The following is a 10,979-nucleotide window of genomic DNA, read 5'->3' as shown; positions in this document are numbered from 1 at the left end:
GTGGCAGATTTGACATGCAGTGTATTGTAAATATCAGACATCCAAAGTCTCCCGGAAGTTGACTGGGAGTCACCCGCATATTGATAGCGGCTCGCTGATCCCGCAAATCTCCCAGGATCAAGAGCTCGCACATACTGTGCTTCAAACCGTGTATTGCAAACGACAGAAAGGGATAGAACCCTTGCGCATGCGTACTAAAAGCATAACCTGTCAGGGAAAAGGCGTTTTAAACCTTATTTTGGGGAAAAGTCATCAAACTTTTTCAGCGATTTTTATCACATTTTACTGCTGTTTCTATACATGCAGTTTTTATGTCCCGGTGACCAGTGAAAGTGCAGTTCTGACTCTCTACCCATTCATTTAGATAGGAGCCTTGTCTTGTTAGTCCCGAATAGATGCCCAGAAGTGTTGCTAAGATGGTGGCCGAGTGGCATGACTTGCCTAAAAGGACTTTGGTAGCGTCCTTTCACAGATGGTAATTGTGGGAACTCCACCCGTAACTGCAAGGAGGGGAAAATTAATCACTCAGCTCTTACAACAAGTGGCGGGGGAGCTTATTCGCAAGGCTGCAGCAAAACTACTTGCCTTTAATGAGGGACCCAGAGTGAGGGAACCAGGATAATAATTTCGCCGTCCTCACTGCGTCCAAGCGGATGGTGGCCGGCTCGCGATTATCCTGAAGAGCGATGTTAGTGCCAATGTCTCGGTTTTCGTAGGTTGTGTACGTGAAGTCGTATTCAGCCGCCGGTTCTTACCCCGATTAACAGAATCCCTCGTCTTTTATCCTTTCCAGCCCTAATCACGAAGGCTGCTGATTGTTCCCCATTATCCACCGCACCTGTGGATGAGCGTCTCACCAACACGCACACAAACATGTGTACATTCCAGTTTCGTGTAGCCCCCATAGACAGTAAAATAAATAGACACAGCGACCCCATTGATTTCAATGGAGAAGACTGAAGCCCGATATTGCTCTTCCTGTCTGATGTCTGAGCGAATGCGCAGGCTCAAACTGAGCATGACGACAGTCTGAGCATGGCGGGCAGCTCTAGCTCGCCAGTAGGTAAACGTTTCTATGGTAACAGAGAGTTGGATCAATCAGCAGACGTTGCTACTATGCTTAGGATTGAGGGTAGTGCATTTTTTTCCATAAGATTCCGGATAAAACATGTTTTTCTTTAAACAAGGTTGATCTCTGATCTCCTAGCTTCAACAGGAGCAAAAACCTTCGTTTCACAACCTCATGGCTTGTGGTCAGTCTACCTCGGATGGTTTAGACATTAGGGCTGATAATCTAAATCCTGATCGAGAAATACTGTTGACGGGAAGTTCTGTATCCCTACTCCGCATTCCGGAATCAGGAAGTGTGACATAGGCCTATATTGTATGTTTACTTGAAAAACATCTCCAAAAATCACAAAAGAAACTACACTGACAGATGCTGTGTGTGTTTGTCTTAACAAGGATATTATTCTGTTGCACAGTTGGCTACTCTGCCGCTGTAGTTGTACAGGTTTTTTAAATGTTCATTGCAATAACATATCTCTTTTTCCATTAAAAATTGACCAAGGAATGCCTTGATACAAACTCTTTTGTGGCAAGCTCTAGACAGAGCTTTACTATAGGTTTGGCAAATATGGAGCATCGTCAACCGACAACTCATGTAAAGTGCCTTCTATTGCTGTGTTTAAGTCGTATTTAAAAGGTTTTTGAGTATTCGCGTGACTGGTGTCTGAGGCAAGTGCAAACAGAAGCCAATAACCATTGGCAGACGGCAGTGATGTCACATGGGGAGCACCCATGAGTTTGAAAGGGCGCCTGAGTTACATTATGTCCTGCTTTCTTTTGCCTTCCTGAGTATGGGTAAGGATGTATGCTCCTGCTTGGATGAGTAGAAATCACAGAAGGGAGGTGCTAATTTCTGAGGTTATTCACAGCCTGATTCACAGCCTAGTGAGGCAGGCAGTTGCTTAGCATGGCCTATGGGTTTTTTTCCCCAGAGTGTCAATACCAAGACACACCGTCAGAGTTCCACTTTGAAAGAGAATGTCTCAGATTGCATATATGCAACCCAGTTCCCTTAGAAAGGGGAACAAGATGCTGCAACTAGTTGCCATACCTCGGGCCTGACGCGAATTCGTGTCTGCCGCCCGAGTTGAAAAATCTGAACTTTCGCGTGAATTCGCGCCGCGTTAACCAATCAGGAGCCTAGCTGCTTGCTCACGTGGTGAAGTGTCTGGATGCTTCAATAAATTATTTTGTTAATATGACTAAATGCATGGTGGGATTATGCACAACAAAGCAAATGTTTTATCACTTAAAACATTATTTCTATATACGAGACATGTTCATTTTGTATTGAATGTTATTCATTCCATAGCTAGATTATATGAAATAGTATTATGTTGTAAAGACAATCAACATATGTGCATAAATTCGTGTCTGGACGTGAGAGAGAGAAAAAAATCACAGGACAGGTTAATAACTTTTGAAGGCTGGCTCTATTTATCATCAAAACAAAAAATAAATGACAGCTAGATTAGATGGATGAGGGCGAGGGTGATCCTCGCTCCGATAAGGGACAACATGTCATCAAACTGGGCGCGGGACAGGCGGAAGTACCGCTGACAGCGGCCGTCATCCAGCGCAGCTCCTGGAGCGAGCAAATGGTGAAACTCGCCAAACGGTTCGGCTCTGAAGGGTCCGGTGGACACAAATATACGGCGACGATGATCCCCACGCCGCTGTTCTGCTCTCCAGAGTAAATACAGAGCGGTAACTCTCTTGATGAATGCTCGGTCGACATAAAAACAATGGCCGCCAACGGATTTCGATTCTGACGCGCGTCACGCGCGTAAATTTCGCTTCAAACTTTTGTTTTTACGCGCGCCAGTTTCGCTCTTGACACGCGAATTAACACAAAGTGGTCAAGCATCAAACTAGACGCGTCAGGCGCGAATTTGACGCGCGATTCGCGTCCGGTGTGAACGTAGCATAAAAAGAGCCTTTAACAATGATATAGTAAAAATAAACATGACTCACCAAATCATGCGAATCAGGGTTCCTGGTACATGTATAAATCATGTAAACTGTGCTTAAGTACAGAGATTATTGTAATGCTGAAATGGGTAATTTTTTATAACAAATTTCTATATTTTGCAGAATTACATGTGTGAAGTTAGTTTAATAATACTATTAATAAAATGTAGAATATAGATCAGTCAAAGTGCATTACAATGATCAGATAAATCCAATTCCATGGCCAAGGCTCCGCACAATCTGCACACGCTTCTCAGCACATGCTTTTTTCTTTCACAGAAAAACAATGGTTATGATTGTTCTCATTTATTTTTTATAGTTGATATATTCCTCCTCTTTAGGCTGTTTCCTCTGGCAATCACTAGCTGAGGTGAAAGGTCAGCTGCCAGCCATAGCCTGATCAATTTATTGACCACAGTAAGGTGAATATTCCCAATATCTGGTTATTAACTCCACTGCTCTGAAGGGAATTATACAGCCACAGGGTACAAGTATAATGGATTGGGGGTGAGTGCTGCAGTTGCGAACCTTTGTGATGGATGTGGTGAGTGAATGAAGTTTGTCATTGACTGATAAAAGCTAATAAACATCAACACATCAGTTAGAGGGAAAGAAATTAACCATAGAGTTACAAAACATTCATTACTCTGTGACTGAGGGAAAATCGGGAGCTTGGAATCATAATGAGATTAGCGAGAGACTGTTAACCTTTAAAATGTATTTTATTGTACAATACAATGCTTTCCTATATATTTAAAATGCCTGCATGATATGCAATCATTTTCCTTAATGATCACATCCATTATCCCCTGGTGTGCCCACCAGTGAACCTACAGAGATCTTGGATGGAAATAGATGCAAGCTTGCACAAAAAAATAAAAACACTTCATATCAATACAAGAAAAAAACTTCTTTGTAATCCACTGTTGTGAAAGAAGCTGGATGTGTTTATTCTGAATGTTTGATGTGAAACCATAAGACATGTCATTTTGTTTTGCAGAGGCGGTGGTGCTCATGGGAAATGGCAGCTGCAGTGCCAGAGGACTCTCCCCAGAACAGCATGCATCTTGAGTGTAAAGCTTACCAGAATATTACTTGAAAAATCCATGCAAGGAAAGGAGTTTGTTCAATATCCATAACTTTATTCAGCAACATGACCTTGTAAGCACCGTTTGGAAATCTAATTATTTGAAGGTAGGAAGGTTCACAGATTATAAGGATTGATATAAAATCCATTCAAAAGCAATCACATAGCCAAGTTTTCTGCATCCAAACTGTAATCTTTTCTAAATCACAATATTGTAATGAATATTTGAATATATTAGTGTTTCTTCAACTTTTAGGATCCCAGATTGCAAGTTTTTTTTTTTTTGTTCTTTATTTATATGGTCACATTAAAACTCGATTATATTTATTACTCTTCTTAATTTTGCTAATTGACAAATATCACAATGTATAAATGTTTTCTCTCGTCCAAGACTGCAAGTCTTGGTGTATTATTAACATGTACTATTTTATAAAACTTGAATTTTGATGTCAGAAATAAATGAAAAAAATGAAAATCTAGGCAAATGTCACAGAACAGTTTTATTGTGAAGCTTTTCTACATTTTGTAAATCGTGTAAAATATAGTTGAATTTAGACTAATTAAATAATTAATACATTGTGAATCCAGCCTTTGGTGGATGCATTCCAAGGTAAGAAGGAATCAAGGCATGTCCTAGACCAATGTTGGCTTCTCTTCCTGTCTTCTGAGATTCTGTCACGTTTTGAGTTTATTTGTTCATTTTAGAGTTTGTGTTTGATCTCTTTTTCTGTTCTCTTCATGTCTGTGCTTCCTAGATAATCTTCTTATCTGTTAATTGGTTTAGGCTTTGTCCACACTAATACGTTTTCATTTGATTTTTTTTTTCTTTTTCTCTCCATTTTGGCCTTTCATCCACTCTGAGACGACGTTTTTATTAATGAAAACTGAGCTTTTTGAAAATGCTCTCCAAAGTGGATCAATTTAAAAACACTGTTTTCGCATTGTCGTGTGGACTGTCAAAACTGAGGTATTTAAAAACAATGACTTAAGGTTAATTGTGATGCAAATTGTACCAATAGATATTCATGTTTATGCGGAACAATTAGTTCATGCGTTCTTGACACCAAGGCTAGATTATTGTTATGCTCTACTGGGTGGTTTCCCTGCATGCTTAATCAACAAACTTCAGCTAGTTCAAAATGCAGCAGCTCGAGTTCTTAACAGAACCAAGAAGTATGACCATATTAGCCCGGTTCTGTCAATCCTGCATTGGCTGCCTATTAAACATCGTATACATTTTTAAATATTGCTGATTACTTATAAAGCACTAAATGGTTTAGCTCCGCAGTACTTGAGCGAGCTCTTAACGCTCTTACCGCATCATCCTTTTTCCTATTTAGCACCAAAACTCTGGAACAATCTTCCTAACATTGTCCGGGAAGCAGACACACTCTGTTAGTTCAAATCTAGACTAAAAACACATCTCTTTGGCATACATAACACACAATAGACTCCCTTAATTCAAAATTAGGCTGCATAGTTTAGATGAGCCGGAACTGGGAACACGTCCCATAAATCCTGGTGTACTTGGTGCATCATAAGAAGGATAGCATCTACGCTAATATTAGTCTCTCAGTTTATCCCGAGGGACCCTTTATGGTGGACCTGCGCCTGGACCCATCCCAACTCATCTTTAAGTGCCGGCCTCATCGACACTGATCCTCAACAACTCGTCTCCACACCGGCGTGATTACTTCAACTTCGAAACAGATGGATATAGACAAATACACTTAATGTTCTGATCCAATCTGACTTTTAATACTGCCCGAATCACACATTTTTGCTTCGTTGCCCAGAGGAGAACTGGCCCCCGACTGAGTATGGATTTTCCCAAGATTTTTTTTTCTCCATTATGTCACCTGATGGAGTTTTGGTTCCTTGCCCCTGTTGCCTTGGCTTTTGGTTTGCTTAGTTGGGGACATTTAATATTCAACAATATTATTGATCTGTGTTCTATTATTTTCATGTTATCACTGTGAAGCTGCTTTGATACAATCCATATTGTAAAAAGCACTGTAAAAATAAAGGTGACTTGACTTGACATGTTTATACTGGTATAGTGCCTGTTATGGGCTATTCACTTTCATGCAGTTTCTAAAGTATGTTACAAATTTGAAAATTGACAGAAAATTCACTCGCATTTGCTGTCCTGCATCAATACATGAGATCAGTTGCGTTTTAGGCCAAACATATAGTTAGTGAGTGCGACCAACAGAGTTGGACGCATCAGTGAATGGTAAGATATATTTTCTAAAAAAATTATCCTGCCAGAAGAATTTCACAATAACTGTATCATATATTTTTTTCAGTCTGTATCATATCAGTGAGCTTTTGTAAGGGTTTATGCATGCAATTAGGTGAGTTTAGCGTTCTCTTGAAGTTTTAGTGTGGATGAGAAACTTGGAAATGCCTGAAAACTAAATTCATGCATTTAGATCCGAATTAATGTAGACGTGTGTAGTGTGAGAGCGAATCGAGAGAAGCCGAGTGATTCATTCTGCACAGTGGCTGCACATGACAATGATCCACCACATAACAACGATCACATGTGTTTCGAATTTATTTGAACACCTTCAGTTCCACTAATGTTCACAAATCTGTTTTTTTATAACAGTAAAAGCTCTTTCCATTTAATCGTGATGTTATATTGTGTCAAGTTATAGTGTGCACGAGGGCAGGACTGATCCAGGGACGTTCGATGAACTGCGTGCCGCCACCAAACTCGCTCTCCAGGCAACTAAAGTGGCCGCACACTTCCTGGGTCAGGTGATGGCCATTAACGTGGTCCAGGAGCGTCACCTCTGGCTAAACCTGGCCGATATGCAGGATGTTCAGCGGACCCGTCTGGCCTCTTCGGCAGTGCGGTTGAGGACTTCGGCCAGCATTTCTCAACCGCTCAGAAGCAATGTGAGGCTATTAAACATATTCTGCCCCGACGCAGTGTCTGTCGGCACAGACGCCTCAGCCTGCTCGCCACCGAGGGCACCCTCATACGGCTCGCCCCCCTCCCGCACGGCCCCAGCAGGGTGGGCAGTACCGTAACATGGTTAAAGAAAGATTTGACCCTGTGCAACGCCCCTGTGCCTCGCCGCTCTCATCCTCCTCTGTCTCTAAGGGTGCAGATGGCAGTGTATGTTGTCTCCGGACCACATCGCTCTCATCCACCTCTATCGCCAGACCCCTGGTAGAGCAGACCCCCGTGGAACGCTGGTCTCCTCTGTCCTCGCTATGCCACCCTCGCCTGTGCCGGTCTCTCCACCCCGCTGCCCCTCCGGGGGGACGCCTGTGGCTCGGATGATTCCACTGGATCAGTTTTTGGGGGCTTGGTTAGAGCTCCCCAATCTGTCCCGCTGGGTCGCCCGAACTACCGAACTATCAGGCTCGTCTATGTGATTCAGTTCACAGGGTCTCCTCTCCGCTTCAGGGGAGTTTGCTTTACTATGGTCGGTGGCAATGCCCCAATCATGAGAGCGGAGGTTGCCACCCTGCTGGCGAAGGGTGCAATTGAGACTGTCCCTCCAGCCGTGATAAGGTCTGGGTTCTATAGCCCCTGATAGCATACATCAACCGTCAGGGTGGTCTACGCTCTCGCCGGTTGTCGCAACTCGTGCTAATAGTCCCTTTGTGCTATTTACATTCTAGAGTAAGACTGGAAAACTGGTTAAAGAGAAAATATCTGACCAGTGGCCTCTAAAGACAATGGCAAAATTAACATTTGACAAAAATTAACATGACTCTCTCAGTCAGTAACACTGAGAACTCATACAAGAATATTTTTTTAATGTGAATGTGATAATCCTTAAGGAGTGTTGGATATCATTTTGAAAGTCTTAGGGTAACTGGTAATAAGTAAATCAAAAGGTAATAAGGTTTTTAAGAATATAGAAATATCTTGCACAAAGAAGGATGTGTCTTTGAGTTCACATGTCTGGCCCTTTTGTCTGAATGCAATTTACAACTAAGAAAATGGTCTGCGCCCAATAAAAATGTTGGGGGAGATTCAAAAACTTTCTGCAATCTCTGCAATCAGTTGAGATTAAATTCCTATCAATGAAGACAGCGCTCCCGGTTGCACTGGTCTCCATTAAGAGGGTGGGGGACGTGCACGCATTCTCCGTTGACGAAGCGTGCATGGAATTCGGGCCAGCCTACTCTCACGTGATCTTGAGACCCCAGCCTGGATATGTGCCCAAGGTTCCTACCACTCCCTTCCGGGACCTCAGACCAGCTCTTTGTCTGTTATGGTGGGAGCCAGAAGGAAAGGGATCTCTCAAAGCAGAGGTTGTCTCCCTGGATGGTGGATGCCATTGCTTTGGCTTACCAGCAGCAAGGTCGACCGTGCCCCCTTGGTGTGAGAGCCCACTCCACCCGGAGTGTGGCTTCCTCTTGGGCTCTAGCACATGGCGCCTCGCTAGCCGACATCGGCTTAGCTGCAGCCTGGGCTACACCCAACACATTCGCTAGATTCTATAATTTCCGAGTGGAGCCTGTGTCCTCTCTTGTACTCGCTGACCCGGCCAGTACTGGACCCGCTCAGGTGTCTTTACTTGCTCGCCATTCCACTCCACGGACTGGATAAGTGTGATTATTCCTCAGCTGAGCCTTCTATTGAAGCCCTGAGTTCCTTCAGCATTATTGATGCTGGCGTCAGTGTCTGTTGCCTGGATGTCAGCTAGGTGCCTCCGTGTGCATGGTTCCTGCTAGAAGCCTCACATGTGTGTTTCCACTGTAAGCCTCTCTGAGCATGTGTCTTCCCTCGGCAAGTCACCTTGCCACCCCTGGTGTTTAAATTCTAGCCACCCTACGGGTTGGTGACTCCAATGTTCCTCCATATGAAGCCCCCTTCGGCCATATGTGTATTCTCCTACGGGTAGACATACTGTCCTCCCTACGGGTAGACATACTGCGGTATATTTGCTCTGAGATATGCTCCCCAGTGTACCTTGGTATTCCTGTGCTAAGTAGGACTCCTCGTCAATGCTAAGTTTTCACGACAGGAGATCAGAGTTTCGCAGGACACTGGAAGACAACTGTGAAGGTGGCGTGATTTCACAAGGGACCCCCATTCTCCATCATCCGACGTAACTCGGAGTGACTACGAAAGGGAACATCTCGGTTACATATGTAAGCCTCGTTCCCTGAGTTAGGAACGGAGATGTTGGTAGTGGCAGGGAGACATCTTTTCATAATGTCTCCCTGCCACTTCCGCTGTACCGCTGGGTAGACGCCTGAGTTCAGTCTCGGCTGAGTTCAGACATAGCTGCGTTTGCGTCCGCATCCTCCTTTTATACCCACGTGGTGAGGCAGGGATACGCTATGCAAATTCCGCAGACCCATGGCATTTCTTTTCCATTGGTATGTTTTTAACATTCAAAGAGGATTGGCTTTCTAGGCGAAACCCCCATTCTCCGTCATCCGACGTAACGTCTCCGTTCCCTACTCAGGGGACGAGTGTTACATACATAACCGAGACGTTTCTGTTGTTTAACAGAGATGATAAGGGTGTCGTTTTGAAATACTTGTTTTCATTCGTTTGCGTTTTCAGGCCACTAAAACGCCATTGTCGTGTAACTGAACTGCAAAAATGCATAACAAGTCTTCCTTTTTTAGTTCCGGCCCTTTAGTCACACATCTCTTACCTGAGGTCCGTTCTTCTTACGTTGCTAACTCAGTGTTCTAGATTTGATTGTTGACGATTTGGCATGATTTTGGATTGTTTGGTTCTTCGACACTCCTGGACTTGTTGTCATAGCAACAGGTGGGTAAGCTTATACCTGTTTGGGAGCAGCTAATTTAAACAAGAATAGATTGCGGCTTTATAAGCAGAGGTGATATGGGAATGCTCCTTTAGCGCAGCGCGATGGTGTATTTTCTGAGAGATACAATTTTTCTTATGACTCGGGAAGATGTCATTTACATCATTAATTTGTTGGAAAACCACATTTAAATGTTCGACCTCAGGCTTTCGGAGTCAGGCTTTAACAACAGCACAAACCATGTGCATTGCCCTGAGATTCTTTGAAAGTCCTTTACAGAATAAACGATATATATACTGCAAAATATAATGTGATATATTACATTAAAAATGTTCATAAATGGAAAACTAGTGATTATATTTTTCAATACACTGCAATATATTCATTGACCATAGGCTATGGCTATTTTAATACATATACAATATTTATAAATGAAGACAAAAATTGCATTACATATTCAAAAAGGTTTATCCTTTGTGTAAATATATTGCACATACACATTCCCACATATGTGAATGTATTTTCACACACACTCACACACACACACGCGCGCACACACATACACGTCTATATTACTAAAAGGGGACTATCGCTCTACACTGGCCAAGAGGGGACTAGTGTTTCTGGTCATTTTGAAGAAACAAAAATGACGTACAAAATTCTCTTTTAAGGTCTTTTTTCATAATATGACTTTAAATATGCATTTTTTTATTTTTAAAAAAACATGCCAAGTGGGGACCTAAAACTCTGGCCGATGTCTACCTTACCAACAGGGGACTCATATAGCCTGCAATTGAACTGTGTGTCTGTGTGAACAGTGAAGTGAACTGGCAGTGAAATCTTGTCTTCATTTTGTAACTTATACATACTTATACACATATATGTGTGTGTGTGTGGGTGTGTCATTATATAATGCTCAAACAAATACATGTCTATATTGCTACACAGCAGTGTCGCTGTACACTGGCGAAGAGGGGACATTCTGAATGATATCTATCCAACCAAGTGGGGACTTTGTGTGTGTGTGTGTGAACTGGCAGTGAAATCTTTCTTAATTACGCTTACATTATATATCTATTATATACATTATTTATATA

The sequence above is a fragment of the Pimephales promelas genome, chromosome 19 (genome assembly GCF_988280905.1).
Source record: "Pimephales promelas chromosome 19, fPimPro1.hap1.1, whole genome shotgun sequence".
Taxonomy (NCBI): Eukaryota; Metazoa; Chordata; class Actinopteri; order Cypriniformes; family Leuciscidae; genus Pimephales; species Pimephales promelas.
The sequence above is the reverse complement of the archived record's forward strand: the minus strand, read 5'-3'. Positions refer to the sequence as shown.